This window comes from Lineus longissimus, chromosome 9, assembly GCF_910592395.1.
Source record: "Lineus longissimus chromosome 9, tnLinLong1.2, whole genome shotgun sequence".
Lineage (NCBI taxonomy): Eukaryota > Metazoa > Nemertea > Pilidiophora > Heteronemertea > Lineidae > Lineus > Lineus longissimus.
The window spans coordinates 1,498,297-1,511,979 of record NC_088316.1 but is presented as its reverse complement, the minus strand read 5'-3'; the positions used below and the strand labels follow the sequence as shown (position 1 = coordinate 1,511,979).

Here is a 13,683-nt window from a genome sequence, read left to right as displayed (position 1 = left end):
TGCAGAATAACCCAATGCACACACAGTGGATCTGTTGTGCACACAGAGGTGTCCGCAAAGGCTTGAACTGTCTGTCCCTTCCATATTCGAGTACAGGGTGTACAGACCTCTCCCTTTAGTACTGGACTGGATGTGTTCGTGAAGGACACAAACTTGTTGCGATGGCTATTGCTCTGTCTGACCATTCCACACGTGTCTTACCTCTTGAAGAGAACAAGGACAATACGCAATGGCACCCAGGTACCTCCCAAGCAGAGAGTCACAACCAGAACATCGGAGACAGCTATTGCCCTATCTGACCATTCCACAAGTGTCCTATCTCTTAAAGAGAGCAAGGACAAGGCACCCAGGTACCTCCCAAGAAAAGCATCACAACGAGAACATCGGAGACAGCTATTGCCCCATCTGACCATTCCAAAAGTGTCCTATCTCTTGAAGAGAACAAAGACAATACATAATGGCATCCACGTACCTCACAAGCAGAGAGTCACAACCAGAACACCGGCAACAGCTGTTGCCCTGTCTGACCATTCCACGAGTGTCCTATCTCTTGAAGAGAGCAGGGACAATACGTAATGGCACCCATGTTCCCCCAAGTAGTGTGTCACAACCAGAACATAGGAGACAGCTATTGCCCTATCTGACCATTCCACAAGTGTCCTATCTCTTGAAGAGAACAAGGGCCATACACAGTAGCACCCAGGTACCTCCCAAGCAGAGCATCACAACCAGAACATTGGAGACGGCTATTGCCCTATCTGACCATTCCACGAGTGTCCTATCTCTTGAAGAGAACAAGGACAATACGCAATGGCACCCAGGTACCTCCCGAGAAGAGCATCACAACCAGAACATCGGAGACAGCTATTGCCCCATCTGACCATTCCACAAGTGTCCTATCTCTTGAAGAGAACAAGGACAATATGCAATGGCACCCAGGTACCTCCCGAGAAGAGCATCACAACCAGAACATCGGAGACAGCTATTGCCCCATCTGACCATTCCACAAGTGTCCTATCTCTTGAAGAGAACAAGGACAATATGCAATGGCACCCAGGTACCTCCCAAGCAGAGAGTCACAACCAGAACATTGGAGACGGCTATCGCCCTATCTGACCATTCCAAAAGTGTCCTATCTCTTGAAGAGAACAAGGACAATATGAAGTAGCACCCAGGTACCTCACAAGCAGAGAGTCACAACCAGAACATTGGAGACGGCTATTGCCCTATCTGACCATTCCACGCGTGTCCTATCTCTTGAAGAGAACAAGGACAATATGAAGTAGCACCCAGGTACCTCACAAGCAGAGAGTCACAACCAGAACATTGGAGACGGCTATTGCCCTATCTGTCCATTCCACAAGTGTCCTATCTCCAGAAGAGAACAAGGGCCATACACAGTAGCACCCAGGTACCTCACAAGTAGAGCATCACAACCAGAACATCGGAGACAGCTATTGCCCTATCTGACCATTCCACGAGTGTCCTATCTCTTAAAGAAAACAAGGACAATACGCAATGGCACCCAGGTACCTCCCGAGAAGAGCATCACAACCAGAACATCGGAGACAGCTATTGCCCCATCTGACCATTCCACAAGTGTCCTATCTCTTGAAGAGAACAAGGACAATATGCAATGGCACCCAGGTACCTCCCAAGCAGAGCACCACAACCAGAACATTGGAGACGGCTATTGCCCTATCTGACCATTCCACAAGTGTCCTATCTCTTGAAGAGAACAAGGACAATACGCAATGGCACCCAGGTACCTCACAAGTAGAGCATCACAACCAGAACATTGGAGACGGCTATCGCCCTATCTGACCATTCCACGAGTGTCCTATCTCTTGAAGAGAACAAGGACAATACGCAATGGCACCCAGGTACCTCCCAAGTAGAGAGTCACAACCAGAACATCGGAGACAGCTATTGCCCTATCTGTCCATTCCACTCGTCTCCAATGTTCTGATTGTGACACACTACTTAGGAGGTACCTTGGTGCCATTGCATATTGTCCTTGTTCTCTTCAAGAGATAGGACACTTGTGGAATGGTCAGATAGGGCAATAGCCGTCTCCGATGTTCTGGTTGTGACTCTCTGCTTGGGAGGTACCTGGGTGCCATTGCATATTATCCTTGTTCTCTTCAAGAGATAGGACACTTGTGGAATGGTCAGATAGGGCAATATCTGTCTCCAATGTTCTGGTTGTGACTCTCTGCTTGGGAGGTACCTGGGTGCTACTTCATGTTGTCCTTGTTCTCTTCAAGAGATAGGACACTTGTGGAATGGTCAGATAGGGCGATAGCCGTCTCCAATGTCCTGGTTGTGACTCTCTGCTTGGGAGGTACCTGGGTGCCATTGCGTATTGTCCTTGTTCTCTTCAAGAGATAGGACACTTGTGGAATGGTCAGACAGGGCGATAGCTGTCTCCAATGTTCTGGTTGTGACTCTCTACTTGGGTGGTACCTGGGTGCCATTGCATATTGTCCTTGTTCTCTTCAAGAGATAGGACACTTGTGGAATGGTCAGATAGGGCGATAGCCGTCTCCAATGTCCTGGTTGTGACTCTCTACTTGGGTGGTACCTGGGTGCCATTGCATATTGTCCTTGTTCTCTTCAAGAGATAGGACACTTGTGGAATGGTCAGATAGGGCGATAGCCGTCTCCAATGTCCTGGTTGTGACTCTCTACTTGGGTGGTACCTGGGTGCCATTGCATATTGTCCTTGTTCTCTTCAAGAGATAGGACACTTGTGGAATGGTCAGATAGGGCGATAGCTGTCTCCGATGTTCTGGTTGTGATGCTCTGCTTGGGAGGTACCTGGGTGCCATTGCGTATTGTCCTTGTTCTCTTCAAGAGATAGGACACTTGTGGAATGGTCAGATAGGGCGATAGCCGTCTCCAATGTTCTGGTTGTGACTCTCTACTTGGGTGGTACCTGGGTGCCATTGTGTTTTGTCCTTGCTCTCTTTAAGATAAAGGACACTTGTGGAATGGTCAGATAGGGCGATAGCTGTCTCCAATGTTCTGGTTGTAATGCTCTACTTGTGAGGTACCTGTGTGCCATTGTGTTTTGTCCTTGCTCTCTTTAAGATAAAGGACACTTGTGGAATGGTCAGATAGGGCAATATCTGTCTCCAATGTTCTGGTTGTGATGCTCTACTTGGGAGGTACCTGGGTGGTACTGTGTATGGCCCTTGTTCTCTTCAAGAGATAGGACACTTGTGGAATGGTCAGACAGGGCGATAGCTGTCTCCAATGTTCTGGTTGTGATGCTCTACTTGTGAGGTACCTGGGTACCATTGCGTATTGTCCTTGTTCTCTTCAAGAGATAGGACACTTGTGGAATGGTCAGACAGGGCGATAGCTGTCTCCAATGTTCTGGTTGTGATGCTCTACTTGTGAGGTACCTGGGTGCCATTGCGTATTGTCCTTGTTCTCTTCAAGAGATAGGACACTTGTGGAATGGTCAGACAGGGCGATAGCTGTCTCCAATGTCCTGGTTGTGACACACTACTCGGGAGGTACCTGGGTGCCATTGTGTATCGTCCATTCTCTCTTTAAGAGATAGGACACTTGTGGAATGGACAGATAGGGCAATAGCTGTCTTCAATGTTCTGGTTGGGATGCTCTACTTGTGAGGTACCTGGGTGGTACTGTGTATGGGTTTGTTCTCTTCAAAAGATAGGACACTTGTGGAATGGACAAACAGGGCAATAGCTGTCTCCAATGTTCTGGCTGTGATTTCTGGATGTGCTATAAACAATGGCGCCGTGACGGCTCCCATCCCATTTTATGGCTTTTCCATCTGCTGCCGAAGGAAAGCGGATACGGCTCCTATCCCATTTTATAGCTTTCGCATCTGCAACGGAAAGGGAAAATGGACCCGCCCAATGAGGTTTGGGGGGAGGGGGTAGGGATGAATGAACTCTCACAAACAAAAAAAATAGGGTCATTGCAGCGTTTTTTGCCAGAGATATTTTCATCCTTAATTCATAGTCAGTTTCAGGACCCATACGTGGTTTGTAAAGCCAAAAAACGCCATTTTGAGGGTTGATTTGTGGACCCAATACCCCGCCAAATTTGAGGACCATATTTGGTTGTTTCCAACCAACGACATCGCGTCTTTGCTATCACGTGACGCCCGCACTCCTGCACGCCGTGGACGCAGACGATATACATTTCGGAAACTTTTGACATTTCGTGGTTATTTTTGGTCCTCAAAGACAGTTTTTGTCGGGTAAATAACCAAGGGGTAAATAACAGAAGTTTTATGTCCGAATTCTTGTTTATGATCTCGTGTCCATAACAGGCCCATTCATTTTCATTTTAGTCAACTTGTTCCCTATTTTTTCCGTCGGAGAAGTTAGCGTGATGTTTTTTTCTCGAAATGCGCAATGCGCCAGTTCGCGTCACATGCTCAGAGCAAAAATCGGCCGCGAAACACCGACCAAATCCTTCATCATCCTTGTGAATTAGCACCAATAATACTTATTTTGAGGTTCTTTGTGAATTTCTACATCTATAGGAACAAATACTGTGAAAAAGTATTCGTACGATATCATATACAAGGGATTTTTGAAAACGGTAACTTCGAACGACGGCAAGTTCTTGATGTAGATGAATACATTGTTTCGCGCAACAGTGATGATGATTTCATGGTCGTTTTCGATCATAAATCAGCCTGGTTTGACAGCTCCAAACTTGATAACTAGTAAATATAACTTGTTGTTCGTCATTGTAAGTCGTTCCTTTTAATTTTCAGGTTGAAATCTGCCGTTTACAACGGTTTTTCGCGAGCTTATCCCGTGACACGTTTCGTTTTTCTCGTGGCCGTCTTAAATGGCATCTCGCCTCCTGGAAATCGTAGATCGAATTGGATAAGTAAACTGTTCAGGAATTAACACACAGAATAACCATTGGTAAGCAGTTAACATTCGTATTTCTATTCTGTTTTTCGTCGATTTTGAGGCGAGAATGTAGGTGTGGCATTTGAAATTCGCAGCTGAAAACTCTTAAAAAAACATGAACGTCTGTGCATCATGTGTGCATCATGTGTGCATCATGTGTGCATCATTCAGTGCATTCACCATTCAGTTCAGTGCATTGTGATGCTCTGTAGCTTATCCCTCCATCCACATTAAAATACTGCCCATCCATGTGGAAATAGACTTGGAAGCCTATATTTCTTATTATTTAGAGGAAGACAATTCTTTCGAGGTCGCACTTTTAAAAGCTATTTAGAAGAATTACTCTTTCGACAAGGGTGATGTCAATTGTCGTTGTAAAACTTGCGCTTCCTCAAGTTCCTGTGAAAAAAATGGCTGATATTTAATATTTTCGCGAACAGCAGCAGCATAGGCAAAGGTTTTACAGCCTAGTGTATTTATTGGAATCCAGATGTCAGGAAAAAATATGTGGCCCATATGTTTCTGGGGGACCTCATGCTCAGATCCCCCTTGCAAGATTTTTACTTTCACAAGATTTAGGGCTAAGTCCCCAATGTCCACCTACCCAAGATCAAGATGAAGATGTTGAGTATTGTGCTATTCTTAAAAATGTCTGACACTCTAGTCTTCAGCAATGAGCTTGGTCGAAGGAAAAGTTGAAAAGGTCTTGGATGTATTAAACAACATTGTGGATGTATTAAACAACATTGTAAATATTCTTCCATCTTCTTGATTATAGCAATGAAACGATCAAGTTTATTGGTGATGCCCATTGTTGCCTGAAAGCACAGTTGCGGAGGAAGCTTTACTTAGAGGAAGGTGGTTCCCAGCCTGGAGAGCAACAAAGCCAAGAAGGGATCACTCAACTGAAAAAAACAGTATTTCCAGATGAGTACCTGACTGACAATTTACAATAAATACCAAATTTGGCCCACCTGATATTTCATACAGTGATTCATAATCAAACTGGGATTGGACAAGGCCCTTTTTGTGCTTCCATAGTTAAAAATTTCCCAGATGTGCTGATCAGTGGAAGCCTAGGGTCTCCTCATCAAAATATCAGGATGAGTTGACATAGGTTTACATTGACAGAGATTTTTGAGTGTCCTCAATCTTTGGGCGACACAATGAAGTATTAGGTGCCTTGCTCAAGGACAACGAGATGAGGTGGCACAGATTATGTGGGAGTTGAACCCACAATATCCTTGTCATTGTGATCATAAACAACCAGAAACTCTGGTATGTGGACTGGAGGGATGACTGCTTCTTAATTTTGTCTTAATTCACAGAGTTCGATATGTGTCCTTTGAAACATAAAACTTGGCCTTGGACCTCAATCTTGAAATTCTTTACTTCAAAGCTGTTGGTGTTAAATGACTCTTCTGATTTTATAAAGCTTAATCTTTGGCAGAAGAACTTGATGTGGAAAGCCAATGTTTCTACTCACTGTTAGTTTTCGGGCCTCAAAATTCAGGATTTTGCCTCCAAAGCATTTCTTGAAAAAAGTGCTGTGAAGGTAGAGGCCTCTCAACAGCAATTTGTCCCTTGCCCAAGACAAATTTGCCTCAGCTTATTTTAGGCATAGCAACCCTGCCAGAGTGATTGCGGAGCTCCTGGCAATGCACACCTGGATCCGGAGCCTAAGAACTGGGGCTGTATAATTAGAATAAGGCAGCCTGGCCCATAACTTTGCCGCGAGTGCCGTGGAGAATTTACCATTCAGAATCAAAAGTTAAGTGAGAACCATTATCTTTTTCAGCCCCTCCACCTGATGACCCACATTAACAAGGAAGGAGATGAAGGCATTCAGATTTGGTATGGCATCGTCATTCTACTGACAAGCCATGGCCCGTTAACAAAATTTACCAAGGACCACAGTTCTTTGCTGCGACATTGGCTAGGTTTTGCTGACCACAATACCATTTGAACTGGAAATGTTGTTGCGAGAAGAATCCGTCTTGGGATACAAGGTTGGTGTGGAATCTGCATGATATTTGATGATGTAATAAACAACTTTAGAAAAAGTTAATTGTGTTACCCATAAAGAATGGGCCAGCCAGACTTGCTATATGAGATGCTCCTTACTTGCTATATTCTTTTCTTACATGCCAAGTGCGTGGCGAGGAGGCAATCTGTACCCACTTAATTTATCAAGCTAGTGGCTAACCACTGGCCATATCAGAAAAGGATACCAACAGGGCTCAAACCCTCTCCCATGGCAAGACAATGAGGATGATGTTCAAACGGAGGAGATTGGAAAGCAGTCGATCAAAGGATGTACGCTTAGCGAGATATCAAAGACTCTTGCATGCAGTAATAGCCTGCATTAATTATGATAAATCTTGATGTTTCTTTTCAGCCTAATAGCAAGATCAGAGGGCATGGTTCCCACGAAGGCTGTCCAAGGGAGATTCAGCAACCTACTTGATCAGGTAGATGGAGCACTTTGGTTTGGCGTGGCTCAAGTATGCAGGCAAACTGTCCATCAAAGGAGGTGGAGGCCTGTGTGCCGTGAAGTTACCTGTCTCTTTGTTTAGTGACATTCATTCTGCTGTAATTCTGCAGTTTAAAAAGTGCTTGCTTGTGATCTCAGGTGAAGTGAAAACCCGCTCATATAGTGATAATTGGACTTGTGATAGTGAAATATTATCAACAGGGACAGAAATTAGGGTTGTGCCGCCTGGGAACATATCTACGAGATAACCACCACAGCTAGGCAATTACCTAGCAGTTGCTAGGATGAGATATCAGTAGCCAGTCGATGATAGGATGGATGCTTCCAGATGTCAAAGTGACCGAATTTTTATGTAAAATTGTCAACAAATTTATGATTATTTAAATGGTTCGTGTTGTTTTTCAGCATGGTTTCAAGATCATTGGGCTTGGGTGTAACGGGGGCCTGGAGAAACCATCACGTTGCATGGATGCTCGGAGACACTTGTCACCCCTGGAATGCCTGCTGTGAACAAGAGCTGGGGCTGAACCAAGCTAAGATTATTGACAATCCCTATCATGTTGCCAACGTCACCAATGGCAGGACTGAAGATGGATCCATTGGAAACTAAAGGCTTTTCCTGTAAGTTTTTAAATGTATTTAGAGTTTTCAGTTTGAATAAATATGAACTTTGTCCCTGAGGTTGTCCAAGAGAGACTGCACCACACAGTAAAAGGACAGGTGGTTTAGTGACAAGTACAGGTACCCTCTGCTGTAAGCATGCATTTTGAAATTATTCCATTTGCCTGTGATGTGTGCTAGTTAGGGCTTCAAATCATTGCACTTTGTGAGACAGTGACAGCAGGTTGGGAAGACGACACATCAACATATGTACCAGAGCTTCTGTGGATTAGTTGCTTGAACTCCAGAGGCCCATCATTTGAACCTTTAAAGTTGGCATGAGACCTGTGGCAGGTCACTGTCTATCTTGTTTAACTCCACCCAGCTTTATGAATAGAAACGCTGAGGTTACTTTTTTGGAAAGACTGCCGTTGAAAGTTATGACACCAGACCATAAGACCATAATTTTGGATGCAGTCAAGAAGTCCTTGTGGTAAAATGTAGGTTGTGCCAAGTTACACAGTGTTTGTAGAAGATTAAAAGGAATTTGGCTATGGCCAAGACTCCCTTGCGGTATTAAATTGGAATTGGAATTGTCCCAAATTTACAAGGTGGCTGAGTTTTGATTTTATCTTCAGAAATAAAAAAACCAAGGGAGGAGAGGATGACCTTTCAAAATTTCAGAGAAACGGAAATCGAGGATTGGTCATTCAAAACTCTAAATTAAATGAATACTATTGGTCTTTCCAGCAGCCAACACCTCATGAACTAGACTGGAAAATAGCACAGGTGATCAAGACTGATACCGCACAATCGTCCTCCTGGTTAACAAGCTAAGACCAATCCAGATGGGGAGGGTTGGCCCTCCAACACCACTACCAATGCTCTCAGCTGGGATCAGTGGACTGCAGCAATATCTTACTGAAGACAAAGATGAGGGAATCTACAATGTTGATGCAAGATTGCCCTGTGATGTCCAGGCATCTTTGACTACAACGGTTTGTTGATTGTTTATAGCAGAACTTGTGTTTTGCGGTATAGGTCTAAATATGGCTGATCTGGCTGAGGCCTAGGCAAGCTCAGGATACCCTTCTGTGACTGCAACTATCATCCTAATGATGACATGGTTGCACGGAAGGATAGTCTGTGGTACATGATTCTAATTTCCTGCCATGAAAAATTCAAGGACAAAGTCACAACCAGTCTCCCGTGATAATGCCACGAAAGTAATTTGAGTATTCGATATGACTGATATCTTTCGGTACAACATCTTGTAAACATCATGATTGACGGACACCTTACAATTGAATGGGTAACCCTCATTTTCTTCCACTCTTAATCAGTTGTTATCATTATTTCAGCTTTGGTTCACCAGTAGGTCCTCGGATGGTAAAGTTTGGACACAACATCCTGAGCATGAAGAATATTCTGAAAGACAGCACAAACAATATTTGGACATTCAATTTTTCAGCTGAGAAGGACCTTTTTTCAAGTTAGGACTAAAGCCCCTGGGCCTGCTTTAGGCCTATAACTGTAGTTTGTGCTCTGTAGTATGTGATTTGAAAAGATTGGAGTAAGGATTGTACAATGGAACAAGTGTTATTTTGTTTGCCACAGTAACTTAAGCCAGAGATTGTTGGACTGGGTCCATTAAATGTGACAAAAATATCCAACACCTATTTACAAATGAAGTGAGGGGGTCAGCCTTTTGGTGTAACTCCATATAACTGTCTGGTGATTTCGCTCTGGGCTTGTGACATTCTGATCGGTCTGAAATAATCATTGTCGCCCATCCCTCAATTTGAGGCCTGTGTCCCGATGGTGGCGTTGAATGGCAAAATCAAAGGGGCATGACGGCGGTTAAACCTATTGCGAATGGGCAGCATCACAACCAGTTCTGAGATCTGGGGGTGGTGTAGGATATCTGGTTACCACGCACACATCTCTTGAATCTGCGGTGGGTTGGTACCCCACGCTACGTAAGGGGAGGTTCTGGGTAAGACTTGGTCCACGTGAATAGGTTGTACCTGAAAGATGAGAAGATGCGAATGGTCGCCTTAGAATATGTCCTTCGACCAGCTAGTGCTAACCCGGTCACTGTCTCCAGGTCACCACACCTTGGTCAATGAGCGGGCGAAGAACCCAATGGCTCCATCAGGAGTACATCGTCAACTTCAGCCCGTAGTCAAACCGGTCCACGTACAAATATCTTAGCTGAGAGTGGGGGACGTACTTGCTTCTCATCGGGGTAATACAGTACCACTGTATACAATGACCCCATTTTAGTTGGATTTTACTGAGGAGTGGACGATAATGAGAATTTCAGGCCAGTCCGATTGTCACCAGTTCAGAGGGCGATTACCCGATAGTTATGTGGCATTCCATCAAACGGTGAACTCTTTCACATCCTTTGTAAATTAGTGTTGCTTGTTACATGTCACATTCAATGGCTCATTTGAGGATAGTTTCTGTGATTCTACTTTACCATGAGCAGGCCCATTAAAACCTAAACTGTGTAGTTTGTGCTCTGTAGTATGTGATCTAAAAAGTTGAAAATCTGGTTATTGTAGTAAAGATTGTAGAATGGAATATCCGCGGGATGCCCTAATCTGAGAGCCAAGAGCCAAGACGCTATTAAAGAGCCAATTAAGTGCTGCCAGGAAAGCCCCGAGCCAAAGAAAAAGTTTAGGCTAATGAAACTTTGGGAATCCTAAGCCTACAGGTACCCTACTGGATAAAAAATTAATTTATTATGTAATCATTTATGATATTGTAAGAAATCACCACCTTGATAGCTATATGGTTCACAGTCTACCATGCCAGGATTTTTTATTGTACTCTTGTTATGCTGTCAATACAATAGGGCAAGTACAGTGTACATGAGTCTGCACTTCATACACTGTGTACAATCGCACTTGTTTGTCATTCCTGCCGTATCATGTAGCCTTGCGCAAATAGTTCAATCAAAATTGTTTTAAAAAGGCATGATATTGCTCAAATTTGTAAATTCTTGATTGAAATCTGCCAATTCAAGTAATGAGATAGCGGTACTCTGCTTATCTGTACTATAAAAAAACCGACGGTTATCGCGGCTCTTGGCTCTAGGTTTAGGGTGTCCCAATATCCACACCTGGTATTCTTTAGTTACTGTGTAGTGACCTTTTTGTTTTCACTTTTAAAAACCTATTCGATTTGCCGCACTGAAGGTCCCTCCAGAGATTGTTGGACTGGGTCCATTAAATGTGACAAAAATATCCAACACCTATTTACAAATGAAGTGAGGGGGTCAGCCTTTTGGTGTAACTCCATATAACTGTCTGGTGATTTCGCTCTGGGCTTGTGACATTCTGATCGGTCTGAAATAATCATTGTCGCCCATCCCTCAATTTGAGGCCTGTGTCCCGATGGTGGCGTTGAATGGCAAAATCAAAGGGGCATGACGGCGGTTAAACCTATTGCGAATGGGCAGCATCACAACCAGTTCTAAGATCTGGGGGTGGTGTAGGATATCTGGTTACCACGCACACATCTCTTGAATCTGCGGTGGGTTGGTACCCCACGCTACGTAAGGGGAGGTTCTGGGTAAGACTTGGTCCACGTGAATAGGTTGTACCTGAAAGATGAGAAGATGCGAATGGACGCCTTAGAATATGTCCTTCGACCAGCTAGTGCTAACCCGGTCACTATCTCCAGGTCACCATACCTTGGTCAATGAGCGGGCGAAGAACCCAATGGCTCCGTCAGGAGTACATCGTCAACTTCAGCCTGTAGTCAAACCGGTCCACGTACAAATATCTTAGCTGAGAGTGGGGGACGTACTTGCTTCTCATCGGGGTAATACAGTACCACTGTATACAATGACCCCATTTTAGTTGGATTTTACTGAGGAGTGGACGATAATGAGAATTTCAGGCCAGTCCGATTGTCACCAGTTCAGAGGGCGATTACCTGATAGTTGTGTGGCATTCCATCAAACTGTGAACTCTTTCACATCCTTTGTAAATTAGTGTTGCTTGTTACATGTCACATTCAATGGCTCATTTGAGGATAGTTTCTGTGATTCTACTTTACCATGAGCAGGCCCATTAAAACCTAAACTGTGTAGTTTGTGCTCTGTAGTATGTGATCTAAAAAGTTGTAAATCTGGTTATTGGAGTAAAGATTGTAGAATGGAATATCCGCGGGATGCCCTAATCTGAGAGCCAAGAGCCAAGACGCTGTTAAAGAGCCAATTAAGTGCTGCCAGGAAAGCCCTGAGCCAAAGAAAAAGTTAAGGCTAATGAAACTTTGGGAATCCTAAGCCTACAGGTAGCCTACTTGATAAAAAATAAATATATTATGTAACCATTTATGACGTTGTAAGACATCGCCAGTCTGATTGTCACCAGTACCTGATAGTTATGTGGCGTTCCTGTCAAACTTTTAACTCTTTCACGTCCATTGTAAATTAGTGTTGCTTGTTACATGTTACATTCAATGGCTCATTTGAAGATAGTTTCTATGATTCTAATCCACCATAAGCACCATGTGCTGCATTTCTACAAGTTCTAGCATTGTCGGGGGCATAGCTAGCGGAAGAGGGCAAATGCCCGCCCCCCCCCCTCCAGACGTCACCAAAAAGTTTGTTTTTGACCACGATTTCGGTAGAAAAATTTGAAGAAGTGTTATTTTGCCCCCTAAAGATCTAAAAGCTAGCCATGCCGCTGATTGAAAAAGATATGCATTGTAAATTTAGTTATTATCGGAATTGAAAACTGCAATAAGTACCATCTTGTTTGCTTAATTGTACAGAATGACTCTATAGGATTGACGCTGCAGAAGTAATATGATGAAAATGGGCAGAAGTAATAAGATAAAAATGTTGTTGCTGCATTTTAGGTGTAGAATATCTGCAAAATATGCTCCGCGCCTGTAAATGGTTTGTGCAAGAGTGTCTTTTAACTAGTTGGTAATAGTTGCTGTATAAATGGTCTTGCCATCACTATAGGATTGGAGCTGCAGAAGTTATAAATAAGATAAAAATGGGCAGAAATTGTCGTTACTGCATATAAGGTGTAGTATACCTGCAAAATATGCTCTGCGCCTGTACATGGTTTGTGCAAGAGTGCCTTTAAACTAGTTAGTAATAGTTGCTGCCAGTTCTCTGGAAAAACTAATTAATAGCATTTCCGGAAATCTACCTTAAGAGCCCCTCCTGCCTTGCATACCTGTATTGTTTGTGCAAGATGAAGCCCAGAATTGTCCTTTCAACAGTGGCATGGCTGGGACCAGGCCTCGCCTGTAGAACAACCTGTTGCATGTTATCAATGTGATCCATACAAGTAGTGATCACAACCTCCAAGGTCATTATACAAATAGTGGATGTTTGGGAGTCCGATATGGAATTTTGCTGGACTCAGCCTCGTCCGCCATGACATTTCTTCGTCCATCAAAATTCCATATTGGACGACCTTAAACATCCACTATTTGCTCTATTATGCAACCAAATGTCTTGGCAAAGAAATCAATCCAAAGGAAAATAATGAAACAATTTGTTTTTAATGAAATATACAAAATGTATATTTTAGGATCCGTTACGACATTTTTTTGGATCCGTTATTGCTTTTTTGGATCCGATACGATGTGATGACTTGAAATCACATGATGTGAATCGAGTTGCACTATTGGCCAAGAACATTT

General features: G+C 43.6%; 1 long non-coding RNA gene across 1 annotated transcript; it reads left to right on the top strand.

The window, feature by feature from the left end:
* Window positions 1–6,746: 6,746 nt before the first annotated feature.
* Window positions 6,747–12,477, top strand: LOC135493275 (uncharacterized). Its single transcript, XR_010448218.1, has 5 exons — window positions 6,747–6,919; window positions 7,309–7,381; window positions 7,810–8,025; window positions 8,755–9,002; window positions 9,366–12,477. It is a non-coding gene; the product is annotated as an uncharacterized LOC135493275 (long non-coding RNA).
* Window positions 12,478–13,683: the final 1,206 nt, after the last annotated feature.